This window comes from Amblyraja radiata, chromosome 3 (assembly GCF_010909765.2).
Source record: "Amblyraja radiata isolate CabotCenter1 chromosome 3, sAmbRad1.1.pri, whole genome shotgun sequence".
Classification (NCBI taxonomy): domain Eukaryota; kingdom Metazoa; phylum Chordata; class Chondrichthyes; order Rajiformes; family Rajidae; genus Amblyraja; species Amblyraja radiata.
This window is the reverse complement of record NC_045958.1, coordinates 81,111,595-81,125,303: the sequence shown is the minus strand read 5'-3', so window position 1 is coordinate 81,125,303 and position 13,709 is coordinate 81,111,595. Positions and strand designations below refer to the sequence as shown.

The following is a 13,709-nucleotide window of genomic DNA, read 5'->3' as shown; positions in this document are numbered from 1 at the left end:
ACTATTGTGTTCTGTGTTCTTTATTTTATTCGTATGGCTGTATGGTGACCACAAATTTCACTGTACCCATTGGTACATGTGACAATACATGTCTCTTGTCTCTCTTGTCTCTTGTCTCTTAAAGAACTGGGCTCCAAAGGACAGTGCTCAATTCTTAATGAGAGCCAGTAGGCATTTTACATGACTGTCAACTGTTTAATGAGCCATTCCTAATGCACGTTTAGATTCTTCTATCAAGATTGCTTCTGGCACTGAACACATGCTAAACTGGTATTATGGCTTTGGACACCTGGCTACCTCATTACAACTTCAGTAGAAATCACCTCCAATAGTTGGAGTAATTCAGCCGGTCAGACAGCATCCCATGAGAAAATTGACTCAGTCTGAAGAAGGGTTTCAACCCGAAACATTACCTATCCATGTTCTCCAGGGATTCTGCCTGACCGGCTGAGTTACTTCAACACTTGGTGACCTTTTGCATATTAACCAGCATCTGAAGATCCTTGTTTGCATCTCCAGTAGGTTATTGCTTTCCATGCGTGTGATTGTAACCATGGACATTAGTTTTAGTGACCATCTAACCTTTGGTGCAATCCTAATGTAAGGAGTTAACATGAACCATTGGCAAAAGCAGAAGGTAAGAGAGCTGTTTGACCATTTGAGCTAGGATTGGTTCTTTAGAAAATCCGATTGATGGAAATTGTTCATCTTCCGGTAAATATCCAATTACTATTTCAAAGTTCCATATGAATCTGCTTCCTCTGCCCTTTCAGACACTGTATTCCAGACCACAATTTTTTGCATCAGCCAAAGCCTCTTTACATCACCTATGGGTTTGTTACTAATAGGTTTACATTGAATTCTTTCCATCCAGAAATACTGCGTGTCCCGCTGAGTTACTCCAGCATTTTTAGTCTATCTTCAATGTAAACCAGCATCTGTAGTTCCTTCCTGCACATTACATTTGATAGATTCTGGCTAAAAAGCTCTGTAGTACAACATTCATAATTACAGATCATTAGATTATGTTTGGAGCCACCACTACATTATAGCAGGACTTTCATGCCAACCTTTATTAGAAATATAATTGTCATGAATAACCTGCAAATTTCTGGACAGCTGAGAACAAATGTCAATAATCTCAGGGTTCAGTGTAACACATTGATGCAGCAGTTGGCAGCACTGTTTCACAACTCCAAGTGCCCGAGGATGATCTTGAATTGAGTTGCTATCATTGTGGAGTTTGCACAGTCAACCTAACACTGCATAGATTGACTCCGTGTGGTCTGGTTCCCCCCCACCACCCAAACACATGCCAAAGAAGGTTGATTGCCTTCTATAAAATTGGGAAATGGCAAAATGGAAACAAATGCGAAGTTGATGGGCATGTGCGAGAGAATAAATTGAAAGCCTACAGAGGAACAGGAAGAGGGGAGGAGATGGTCACATGATCATGCTGTTAGGAGCTGGCATGTACCCGGTGGGCTGAATTGCCTTCTTCTGTAATCTAATGGATTCAATAGAGAGTTAGATATAGCTCTTAGGGCTAAAGGAATCAAGGGATATGGGGAGAAAGCAGGAACGGGGTGCTGATTTCGGATGACCAGCCATGATCATATTGCATGGCGGTGCTGGCTCGAAGGGCCAAATGGCCTCCTCCTGCATATATTTTCTATGTTTCTATATAATTAGTAAAGAAGGTTAAACATTCTGCCTAATGGACTTGTCCCACTTAGGCGAATTTTCAGCGAACTGCCGCCGACTGCCAAATGCCGGCAGTCGCTTGAAAAACTGCCAAGTGGAACGGCAACTGTCAGAGTGGAACACACACAAACACATAATTTCTTACACCAGCCTGTTATGCGGGTGGGGGACAGAGCAAACGGGGGGAGCGTTGTCTAAAAAATTCACACGGTGCAAAGCCAAGGTGAAACAGACACACATCGCGATGAACAGGAAAGTTGACGCTGTAAAAAGACGGCTAAAGCACAGTGTACGGTAAGTCCTTTAAAAGAGGGGGGAGAGGGGGAGAGAGGGGGGAAAAGGGGGAGAAGGAGTGGAGACTACTTTTAAGAAGCCAGAGATACACGGCTGTGAAGCTCGGTGGACATTAACATTACCGACCGGTCAGTTATCCTTGGTTCTGAAAACTACTGTTTACCTTTTTTTTTCCCAATGAGCCAATGAAATTCACCGGTCAGCACCGGCTACAAACTAGAAGAACCTCCGAGAACCTTCAACCTCCTGGCAACCCACTAGGACCTCCTGGCGACACATCTACGGCTTGAGAATTCTCGCTACTTTCCTTGGCGGCTTCATTCTAGTCGCCGCTAATGTTGAAAAATTCACGCCGACCATAATGAGGCCACGATTAGTTCCCAGAATGTGGGAACTCCTCACGACCATGAAGGCGACTCCTCGGCAACTACCCGCGAACATGAGGCGACCATGTGGCGACTGCATAGTCTCATGCAATCGCCTAAAAAGTCGCCTGTGGGAATGGCCCATAACTTCACACAAGGTGGTTTAGATAGTAATTAAAACCACAATCGCTGCCCACATCTCTTATCATGAGAGTCACATAAAAAAATAATTATTTAGCACTGTTACGCTGAAGTGTCTTTTTCTTCCCCTGGTGTGATATAAAATATTCCAAATCAAATGATATATCGGGTGCAAAGTGATTTATGTAGATTATAAAAGGATAGGGGCACAGCTTTAACAACAAATACAATCTAATAATGCAAACTACTGCCATGAATTCACGATTTACTCTCCTCTTAAAAGTTTAGGTATTCTCCCTGGAACAATTGAAGTGCTGCCGTGCTTTGTACGGCTTCAAATCACTGTGTAATCTCAGTGGTATCCTTTCTGCTGTCATTCATTACTTCAAAATCTCATTAGCAATGGACAAGCTTTCATTTCCTAAGTGACAACATCAAATTAATATCTTGCTAAGGAAGAGCTATTGCAGCCCCTCTGGCGACGTCATCCTCCGCTTTCCTGTGGCTTTCTCATCACACCTGGAAATGCCCCATCTGCCAATCTCCATCAGGATAGTTGGGAGATATTGCAGTAAAAGAATTAGATTTCGAACCAAGTTGCAACATCTAATTTCAGCTCACAGTCAGCATTGATTAAAATACAAGGGTAAAACAATCAGCCAGTGTGAGCAGGCTTGTGTGCAATTCCAGGTACCTTGTGATGTAATGCAAGGTTTTTCTTCATGTGTCTGTTTTCATGATGTGACTATTGTTGGCCAGGCAGCATTTTCTTTTAACCCCCAATGACCCGACTGACCGGGTCCCAAAGACATTGCAGTAGATGTCTAGAGTCTCTCACCTTAGGACAGCTGCTGTCTGAATTGTGTGACTTGATATGGTTTGTAGGCGGAGGGATAAACATCAGCAACATTCCTTTCTCCAAGGACCCAAGTGAATCAGGTGGGTTTTTAATGACATTCCAATAATTCCCTGGTCACAATTATTGAAACTAGCTTGTTATTCCAGATATATTTGATTAAAGAATCCAATTATCAGCAATTCGGAGCTTTGAGTTGAAATCCTAACATTGCACTAGGGGAATTTATATCAGTTAATAAAATAAATCTGGAATATGATACTGATATTGATCAGATTAATAATCTGACTGAATGGTGCCAAAACAACAATCTTGTTCTCAACATCAGCAAGACCAAGAAGCTGATTGTTGAATTCAGCAGGGAAAGCCAAGGATCCATAAACCTGTCTTCATCAATGGAACTGCGGTGGACAGAGTCAATATCTTTAGATGCCTGGGCGTAGTGATGTGTTCGGAAGTGTGTGGAGGTGTGTTCTGATGTGTAAAAGTTGTGTTCTGGGCCTGTACATTGATGTGATCACAAAGAAGCTCATCGATGCCTCTACTTCCTTGGACGATTAAGGGGATTTTGAATGTCGCCAAACACTCTATTGAACGTCTAAAGTTGCACAGTAGAGAGCACAGTGATGGCCTGGTTTTGTTATGACCTGGTTCAGTAACTCAAATGCCTGGGAACGAAGGATGCTGCAAAAAAGTGGCAGACACTGCCCGGTCCATTACGGGTACTGATTCCCCACCATCAAAGGAATCTGCAGGAGGTGCTATTTCAAAAAGGCAGATAATATTGTCAGACTCACATCCCCATCCCCCTGCCATGCTGCCATCTCACTACTACCATCGGAAAAAGGGTACACAGGAGCCTAAGAACTTTGAACTTCAGGTTCAGAATGAGCTTTTTCCCATCAACCATCAGACTCTTGAACACTGCACAAATATAACCACATACCCACAGCAACAACTATGATTTATTGTGGATTTTGTTTTGGTCGCACTGTGTACTATTGTGGTCTGGTTAATTAGTAGTACTGATTATTTATGTCCTTGCGATTATTGTATATTTATGCTTGTGTTATTCAGTATAGCTTGTATAGCTGCAACAAGTAAGAATTTCATTGTTCCGTTGCCAGTATATGTGACAATTAAACACTCTTGACCTGACTCTCTTGCCTCTTGATAGAGGTTCTCTAATTATTTTTGCGGGGAAAATATTCTGTCCTGACTTGGTCTGGCCTCAGTGAGAGCCAGGCCAATAATAATATAGTTTGATGTGACCCAACAAACAACACAGTTTGCTGATGGATTAGAGATAAAAGTACAAGAAAATTGGCCACACAATCCCCGAAGTCTACCTACCATTTAGTTTAATTTGTTATTATCATGTATATAGAGATACAGTGAAAAGCTTTGCTTTGTGTGCTATCTCTTCAATTCAGACCAGAAGTACAATAATGAAAGAGTAAAAGAGTGGAAAGATTATAGTGAACAACAATAGATGCTCTTCTGGAATGACACCCAAATAGCAAACATGCTCCAGCAGCATCTTGCATCTTCCAAGTCTCTGAAAGTATCAAAGACAGACACAAAGTGTTGGCGCAACTCAATGGGTTACTCAACAGCATCTTAGGGGAACATAAATAGGTGGCGTTTCGGGTCGTGAACGTTCTTCAGACTGATTGATTATAGGGGGAGATATGGAATGAAAGCCGGGAGAGGGGAGAGGCAGGACAAAGCATGGCAGGGTGGCACAGTGACTCAATGGTAGAGTTACTACCTTACATCACCAGAGACCCAGAATCCATCCTGACTACGGGTGTTGTCTGTACGGAGTTTTAGGTTGTCCTTGTGACCGCGTGGGTTTTATCCAGGTACTACAGTTTCTAACCACACTCCAAAGGCGTGCAGGTTTGTAGGTTAATTGGCTTCTGTAAATTGTCATAAATGTTTAGGATAGAACTAGTGCCCAGGTGATCATTGGTTGGCATGGACTTGGTGGGCTGAAGGGCCTGTTTCCACACTGTATCTCTAAACTAATCTAAATTAAGATGACAGTAAGGACACAAAGTGCTGGGGTAACTCAGTGGGGTCTTGCAGCATCTCTGGAAAACATGGATATGTGACGTTAACACAAGGTGCTGGAGTAATGCTAAAAATATCATCTAATCTTGGCCTAGCAGATCTGCATTTCCTATTTTTACACTTTAAGGTCCAGGTGGCGTTGGATCAGTGTGGGGATATTGATGATGTAATGGTCGGCTTGGCCCACCACTATGCTATCAGTTCCTTTCATGGCTTCCACCGCTCCATGCAGCTGTGACAGGCTGCTCTATATCTGCTCGCTCACCCGGCTGCTGTAGGTCCTCCAGTAGCTGCCTCGTTATCTCAGTCCCACACCAAGACTTGTGGCCCTGTAACCCCACTGGCTACCATGTCCCGTGGGCACCCTTTGGCGTCTGTGCAATGAAGTCGCCATGTTCCTGTGGCCAGTGGCGGACAGGCCAGGGTGTCAGCTTGCCCGATGGCAAGTGGGCCCCTGATGAAGTGGGCCCCCTATATCAAGTGGGCCCCTGATGAAGTGGGCCCCCTATATCAAGTAGGCCCCTGATGAAGTGGGCCCCCTATATCAAGTAGGCCCCTGATGAAGTGGGCCCCCTATATCAAGTGGTCCTCTGATGAAGTGGGCCCCCTATATCAAGTAGGCCCCTGATGAAGTGGGCCCCCTATATCAAGTAGGCCCCTGATGAAGTGGGCCCCCTATATCAAGTGGGCCCCTGATGAAGTGGGCCCCCTTTGTCTCCTGGCAACCAATATTTTTAGACCCAGTCCGCCACTGCCTGTGGCACACCATAGATCTTCCTAAACTGACCACGAGACAGTATGCTATTTTCTGTGGTCGTGGAAGATGAGTTCACAGGCCATTCACAGCCACCAGCCATCCAGTTTCCCTCCCACCATTGGCATCTTGAAAATTGTAGTGAACATGGATAATTTGTCCCATGTTTCTTCTCTTCCACACCAGCCGCTTGGTCCCTCAAACATAGAAACATAGAAACATAGAAAATAGGTGCAAGAGTAGCCCATTTGCCCCTTCGAGCAACACCGCCATTCAATATGAACGGCTGATCATCGGAATCAGTACCACGTTCCTGCTTTCTCCCTATATCCCTTGATTCTGTTAGCCCTATAGAGAGCTATATCCAACTCTCTCTTGAATACATCAATTACCTAACCTTTCCAAAATGTAACTACTCCCTCGGAGATTCACTACTCTCTGTGAGGAAAGAGATTCCCCACACCTCAGTTTAAATGACTGTCACCTAATCCTCTATCAACAGACTTTGAAGTTGGCCTTGCCAACACCTCACAAATAAAAAATACATTCTGTGCTTGTGGACACAGTGGGCTGAGTGGGTTTAAATAGCCCATTTCTGTTCCAATTGAGAATTCACAACTCTTGTAAATTAATGGGCATATGCTTGGCATTGTTAATTCCTATCATTAATAAAGTATCCCATTTCTATTGTAGCATTCGCAATGTGTTCTTGAACTGCAGACACTCATATAAAGTGGGAAATCCATCTGCAAATTCACAAGCATATAACAATTGTTTTGTTCTCTTGGAAGATAACTATTAGACAGAACGCCAGGGAATACTCGCTACTTTTCTTAAATCGGATCTTTTGCATCCATCAAAAAGGGCAGAGAGGACTTTGACAGGGCCTCCAGAAATGTAGTTAGTTGAAATGGCTTCAAAAGGAAATTACAGAAATAATCAATATGTCAGGCAGCTTTCTGATGAGATGTCATCAACATGAAACAATAATTAAATTTATCTTCATAGATGTTGCCTTCTGATTATTTCCTATACTTTAATTCTGATATTTATCATCTGCAGCTTCCAGATGTGCTGAGCTAGATTATTTATCCAGGGTCCAGTCTCGTGTCCCGGACTTAGAGGCAAGAGTGCGCATACATCCCACACAAACCAGCACTGTGGTGAAGGCAAACCCTTGTGAACATAGTTTGTGGGAGCAACAAGCACAATCTGCATATTTTACTTCGGAGTCACGTGAGTGACTACGTGAAGAACCCGCTCAGTGCGCAGGCGCGGCATTACGCCAGCAGTGCAACAGCGGCAGCGGGAGCTAGGCACTCCCGCAACAGATGAAACGGACCGTCAGGTGAGTATCCTGAGGTCGGGTTTCTTTTACAGGGGAGCCCCTTTTTCTGCTTGTATTTTACAGGCAGAGAAAAAGGCTCTGGAACAAAACTGTCCCCCATTCGAGGAGGAACGTTTCCCGTCGGGGGGAAGGGGGGCAGCAACAGGCGGTAGGAGCGACCCGGTGTTCCTCTATTCCCCGACACCGTGCCGAGCCCAGCCCGCTAGCGGGCTGGATGTATAGCCACCCGAAGAGGCATCCGGCAGGTGTTCCCGATTTGGGACGGGACGTCTCTCCACCCGCACATGGGGGGAGAGAGAGCCGCCTGAGCCGCTGGAGCGGCTCTCGGAGCAGGTGCCTGCGAGACGCGCTGCTTGAGGGGCGCTCTCGCTACTACAAGGCACAAAAGCTCCAGAAGAAGGCGGTAGGAACATTTAACCGGGCGTTCCGCTATCCCCACACCGCGCCGAAGCCAGTCCCGCTAGTGCCTGAGCTGCGGGCTGGATGTCTAGCCATCCGAAGAGGCATCCGGCCGGTGGCTTCCGACTTGTCGGAGGGGACGTCTCTCCACCCGCAGGGAGAGAGACAGCTGCCTGAGCCGCTGGAGCGGCTCCTGGAGCAGGAGCTCCTGCGAGACACGCTACGTGAGGGGCAGTCTCGCTGGAGGGTTCAGGCATACCCTCCACAGTGCCTAGGCACTGCCCATCGCTTCCTCCTTAGTGTGGTTAGCTTTGGGGTGACCAGTGGCTGGGCTGGTCATGAAGAGGGGTCACTGGCTGAACAATATCGGGAGTATGCTTGAGGTACAGTATCAGGAAGAGCTGCTGGGTGTGGCCGCTATGTGGCTCCACCACTAGCGAGATGGCTTTTCAGTCTCAACTGATGGCCAGCTTACTACCTGTCTTTTCCAAAAAACCTCTCCAAGACAGGTAGCCATGAGGCGTTGGTTTTATCACGCCTCCCCTAAATTGCATTTACTCAAAGTGCCCGCCATTATTGGGGGATACATTGAGCAGCGCGTTTAACCTAAATATTTTTTAAATGCATTTGGTACCCTGACGTCGGCTATCATGTCCACCTGCTCATTCCAGAAGGGCAGGGTAGTATGGCAAAACACCTGACCCTACTGTTCAACGGTATACCTCATAACTTCTGAAATGAACTCACAAACCTGCCCTCAATCTATGAAATTAACAGGACTATGAGAACGCCGACCTCATAAGCACAGATCCTGCTACCTGGCACTTACCAAACCAGTCCTAAAAAACTGGACGAAGTGTTCAAACTATTCGGCACAAGAGGGCAGAGTCTGGAATGAGCACCACACTAAACCAGACAGCAGTACCTCTACGTGTCCACCAGGGGCGTCTGCCTCATGGTACTGGTGATAGCTCGGGGCCTGCATGCCAAACCTGTAGCATTTTAGGCCACGGCCCAGAGCAGGCCCCAGGGGAAAATGTGCCACCCCCCAACAAACATCGTCCCTACAAGAACAAGGAACCAGAAACCGAAGAAAACAACAATGAAGACAGATAAGTATGGTTCCTACCATCACATAAAGGTTAAGGGTTGTACTAACAAGGGGTGGATGAATCACGCCTGGTTAGGAAGCTATCACTCTTGGTAGTTATATACCAAAAAAAAAAAAAAAAAAAAAAAAAAGAAATAAAAAAAATAAAAAAAAAATACAAGGGGAATAGAATTAATATCTTGCCACCAATTCAGCAAGCACCCCAAGTGGTCTACCCTCCCACGATGGTGAATGTCGCACCATCGTTGATAAACCACTTGAGTATTTCACCAGGTATACCCATTCATGGGATTTGTAACTACTACCATGGATCCAAGGATACTTTATGGTAGACATCGACCTTGAAGATGCACACTATTCAGTACCTTCTCATATAAGTTTCGGAGATACCGCAATTACCTGGATGGAGTAACCATGATGAGCGTTGCGGCATTTAAGTCAAAGTTATCCAGAATCAACTAGCCCTGACACTTAGAAACATTCCGTCATGGCATGTCTATATATTAACGACAAACTATCCTTGGATACAGCTTTAGCTGCATCGCTTCTCGGCCTTTTGGCTAAGATCAAGTGTAGTATCTGTTCTTATCAGTTTAATAATCTGATACGTCCCTTATCTAGGGACCATATATTAAATTGAATTTTGGAACAGGGAGATGGAATAGGGGCTTGCTCCGTCCACTCCACGCATCGACCCAGTATTGCAGTGCCTCTGGGAACGGTGCACAAAATATATATCCAGATATTTACGTTGACCATCCACAACGTTGTTATCTGGTATTCATTAAGACTATCAGTCATGGTGCATTAACCACCAATCAACTACGTGGCAAAGTAATTGGGATATAGCAGCATTACCAGCTACTGAACTTTGTACCTTTCCTATGAGCTGAGATACTAGTGTTCAAAACTATCTCCATACCTGTAATATGGGGGCAAATGGATTAATCTGTAATGTTATCATGGAATTTATCGGCAGGAAGGATTATGGTTGTACACTTCCACCTGTTTTGAGTAACATCTTATGTGTCCTGATGTGTTACTGAGCTTGTAATACTTAATGCCAATATGAATTGACTTAAACATGTTATATATTAACTTACTTAATTCTAGTGAAGCATTTGCTCAGTAATCCACCAAATTTGCATGTTCGTTTATAAGATAACAATATCAGTGGTGGCATATACCAAACCACTTGGGCGGAGAACATCGATATTAGGGGACAATTTGTTAACAATTGGAAACCGTATGTCGTCAAACATGTTTGACCATCAGTAACTCACCTATCAGGTGAGCTAAACACTGTAAACATACATTTAAACCAAAAATATTTGCTGAAATCACTAAGCAATATGGACACCAGATATCGATTCCTTATATCCAATTAAATCACCACGTACTAACTTACGTCACATGAAACCAATCTCAAGGCAGCGGCAATGGAGACATTCCCGCGTATTGAGGGGTGGGGGGAACCTAATCTCTATATTTTCCTTTCCTTCTACCTCTTCAATAGGTACTACGGCTTCATCAGTCGGGTACTACGCAAATTACAGTGGACCAAGTCCACAAGCATGGTTCCCAGTGATCCTTGACATGGTCATTAAAAGAATTGCAGAATTGGGAAGACCATTGCTGTGCTTGGATCAGGAGCACTATCAACCTGATGACAGCATTCCGTCGCATATCCTAGGGAACATACCTGAGGAGCATCAAGAAATGGTACACTGTTTCCAAAACAGGAATTACACATTCAACTATAACAAAAAACTGTACTGGAGCTCCTGGCAGGTCTTCACCACAATGAAGGACATGTTCTGTTAGCCTACTCAACTTGGGTACCGCTCACTGGTGATCAGATACAGGAGAGGTATATCAATCCATTCCCCAGAAATAGGTACACCCAAATTGGGATGTCAGTGAAATCCTGACATACCTTAGGGGATGATCACCAGCCAGGTCACTCACCCTGGAACAGCCTACCCTGAAGATGGACATGCTGGTGGCCTTACATCAACACAAAGAGCCAGCTCTCCCATCTACTGCGATGGGACAACATGGTTATAACACCAGATAGTGTCACATGCCCATTCAAGGGTTGGCCAAACAGAACAGACCAGGAACATCAGGTCCAGTCATGAAATTCCGGGCATACCCACCTGAACCACGTTTTATGTGTCATGACCCACTTAGAGATCGACACAATAAGGAATACCGAGGGAGAGGAAAAAGCCTTATGGGTCAGCCACAGGAAACCTCATGGTCGGGTGACGAGCTAAACTATCTCTAGTGGCTCAAGCAGGTACTGGGAGTTGCTGGAGTAAATACTAACGTGTATAAAATCTTATTCCACCAGAACAGCTTCCACGTCAGTAACTAAGAGGATGGACGAGCCTATGGACTACATCCTGGCTACTGCAGGGTGGTCTAGGGAGTATACGTTCCAAACTTTTATAACAAACCACTGACAGAACCTGTATCGTTTGCAGAAAAAGAATCTGCAAAAAATATATAATTTAAGCCCGGGGGAGCAATTGGTCTTGTTGTTGTTAATAACACCATTATTGTTTTTACAAACAGATTCATGGTTGATTACGATAACATACTTCCTCCCTCGAATGACTTCGGCAGCGAGTGAAGTATGAACTGTTACACGGTTTGAAATCACAGAGCTTTGAAGTCTTCACGTAGTCACTCACGTGACTCCGAAGTAAAATAGTAAGATTAAACGAGAACTTACCAGTTTGAAGTTTGATCTGTATTTTATGAGGAGTTACGATGAGGGATTACGTGCCCTCCGCTCCTACCCTCATTATATGGATCAAACTAATAAATTGATGTCTCCTTATCTTTACTATGTTTACTTCAAATAACTGTGTCTATCTGTGATTCCACACCGCTGCTTAGAAGTATGCCGCGCCTGCGCACTGAGCGGGTTCTTCACGTAATCCCTCATAGTAACTCCTCATAAAATACAGATCAAACTTCAAACTGGTAAGTTCTCGTTTAATCTTACTATTTTTAGACATATTTGATTGATAAACTGGACAGGGAATAATTCCAGAATTTATTGGCAACAATACTGACAGAATGGAAATAGATTTCCATGTAAGGACTGCACGTGACCTGCAGATGCTGGATTAAAAAGAAGATAGAGACAAAATGCTGGAGTAACTCAGCGGGACAGGCAGCATCTCTGGAGAGAAGGAATGGGTGACGTTTCAGGTCGAGACTTCTTCAGACTGGTCTTCTTCAGATGGTGATCTTCTTCCTAATTTGAGGAAGGTCCTAATGCCACCCTTGTCCCTCTTGTTTGCTTCAGGACGTGCTGTTTGGACCAGCTTGGGGGTGTATCTGCAGTACATTTTGTAAATGATGCGGTCTGCAGTCACTGTGCGCCAGTGGTAGTGGTGGACAGAATGAATGTTGAGGATGTGCACTTCAAGACTTGTCCTGGACACAGTGCAGATTCTTCAGAGCTGATGCCATTACACTCAATTACAGTGAGGCAACCAATATCCCTTTCCAATAGTGCTAGTCCCCCTAACACAGGGAACCTCAGTGGTTGTTCCACTGGGTCTTCCCCTTCCCTCTCAAACCATGTGGCCCCAGCTCTTCCCCACCTACACTGTAGTCCTCATAATCCCTTCCTCCCTGACCACCCACCACCCCCCCCCCCCCCCCCCCCCCCCCCCCCCCACCAGACATCGCCGCAACTTCAGTCCTCTCACCTGCCTTCCTCCGGCCCCAACTCCCATCCTTGCCGTGTGTTCACCATCCCCCCTGACCTTCCCCTCTCTGATACAGAATGGTCTGTCCTCAGCAGAGGCCTCACCGTTGTTCCCCTCCGTCCCCACCTCAATGAGTTCCACGCCCGCCACGATGTGGAGCTCTTCTTCCGTCGCCTCCGCCTCAAAGCACTCTTCCAGTGATGACCCCTTCGTCCTCCTCCAACGGACCCCCTCTTCTTGGACTCCCCCTCATGGCCATCTTCCGGCTTTAGACCTTTTTATTTTAAACTGCCGGCGGGACATCAACCGCCTCAACTTCTCCACTCCCCTGTCTCACTCTAACCTCTCCCCCCCTGAACGTACAGCCATCCACTCACTCCGTAACAACCCAGACTGGGTTATCAATCCCGCCGACAAGGGAGGGGCCGTGGTAGTCTGGCGCGCTGATCTCTCCAAGGCTGAGGCCACGTGCCAACTCTCAGACACCTCCTTCTACTTATCCTTGAACCATGACCCCACAGACGAGCACCAGGCCACTATCTCCAGCACCATCACTGACTTCATCAACTCTGGCTCCCTGCCCTCCCAAGCCTCCAAACCTCATTGTTCCCCAGCCCTGCATGGCCCGATTTTACCTGCTCCCCAAAATCCACAAAACTGACTGTCCTCGAAGGCCCATTGTTTCTGCCTGTTCGTGCCCCACCAAACTTATTTCCACATACCTCGACTCCATCCTATCTCCCCTGGTTAAATCCCTCCCTATCGATGTTCAAGACACCTCACACGCTCTTCGTCTACTCCATGGCTTCAGTTTTCGAGGCCCCCATTCCCTCATCTTCCCCATGGATGTCCAATCTACACCTCCATCCCCCACCAGGAGGGTCTTAAAGCCTTCCATTTCTTCCTCGACCGCAGAACCAACCAATCCCC

General features: G+C 45.7%; 1 non-coding gene across 1 annotated transcript; it reads left to right on the top strand.

The window, feature by feature from the left end:
* The first annotated feature begins 9,588 nt into the window (after positions 1-9,588).
* LOC116971633 lies at positions 9,589-9,780 on the top strand. The gene has a single exon (XR_004411528.1). It is a non-coding gene; the product is annotated as a U2 spliceosomal RNA (small nuclear RNA).
* The last annotated feature ends 3,929 nt before the right edge of the window (positions 9,781-13,709 follow it).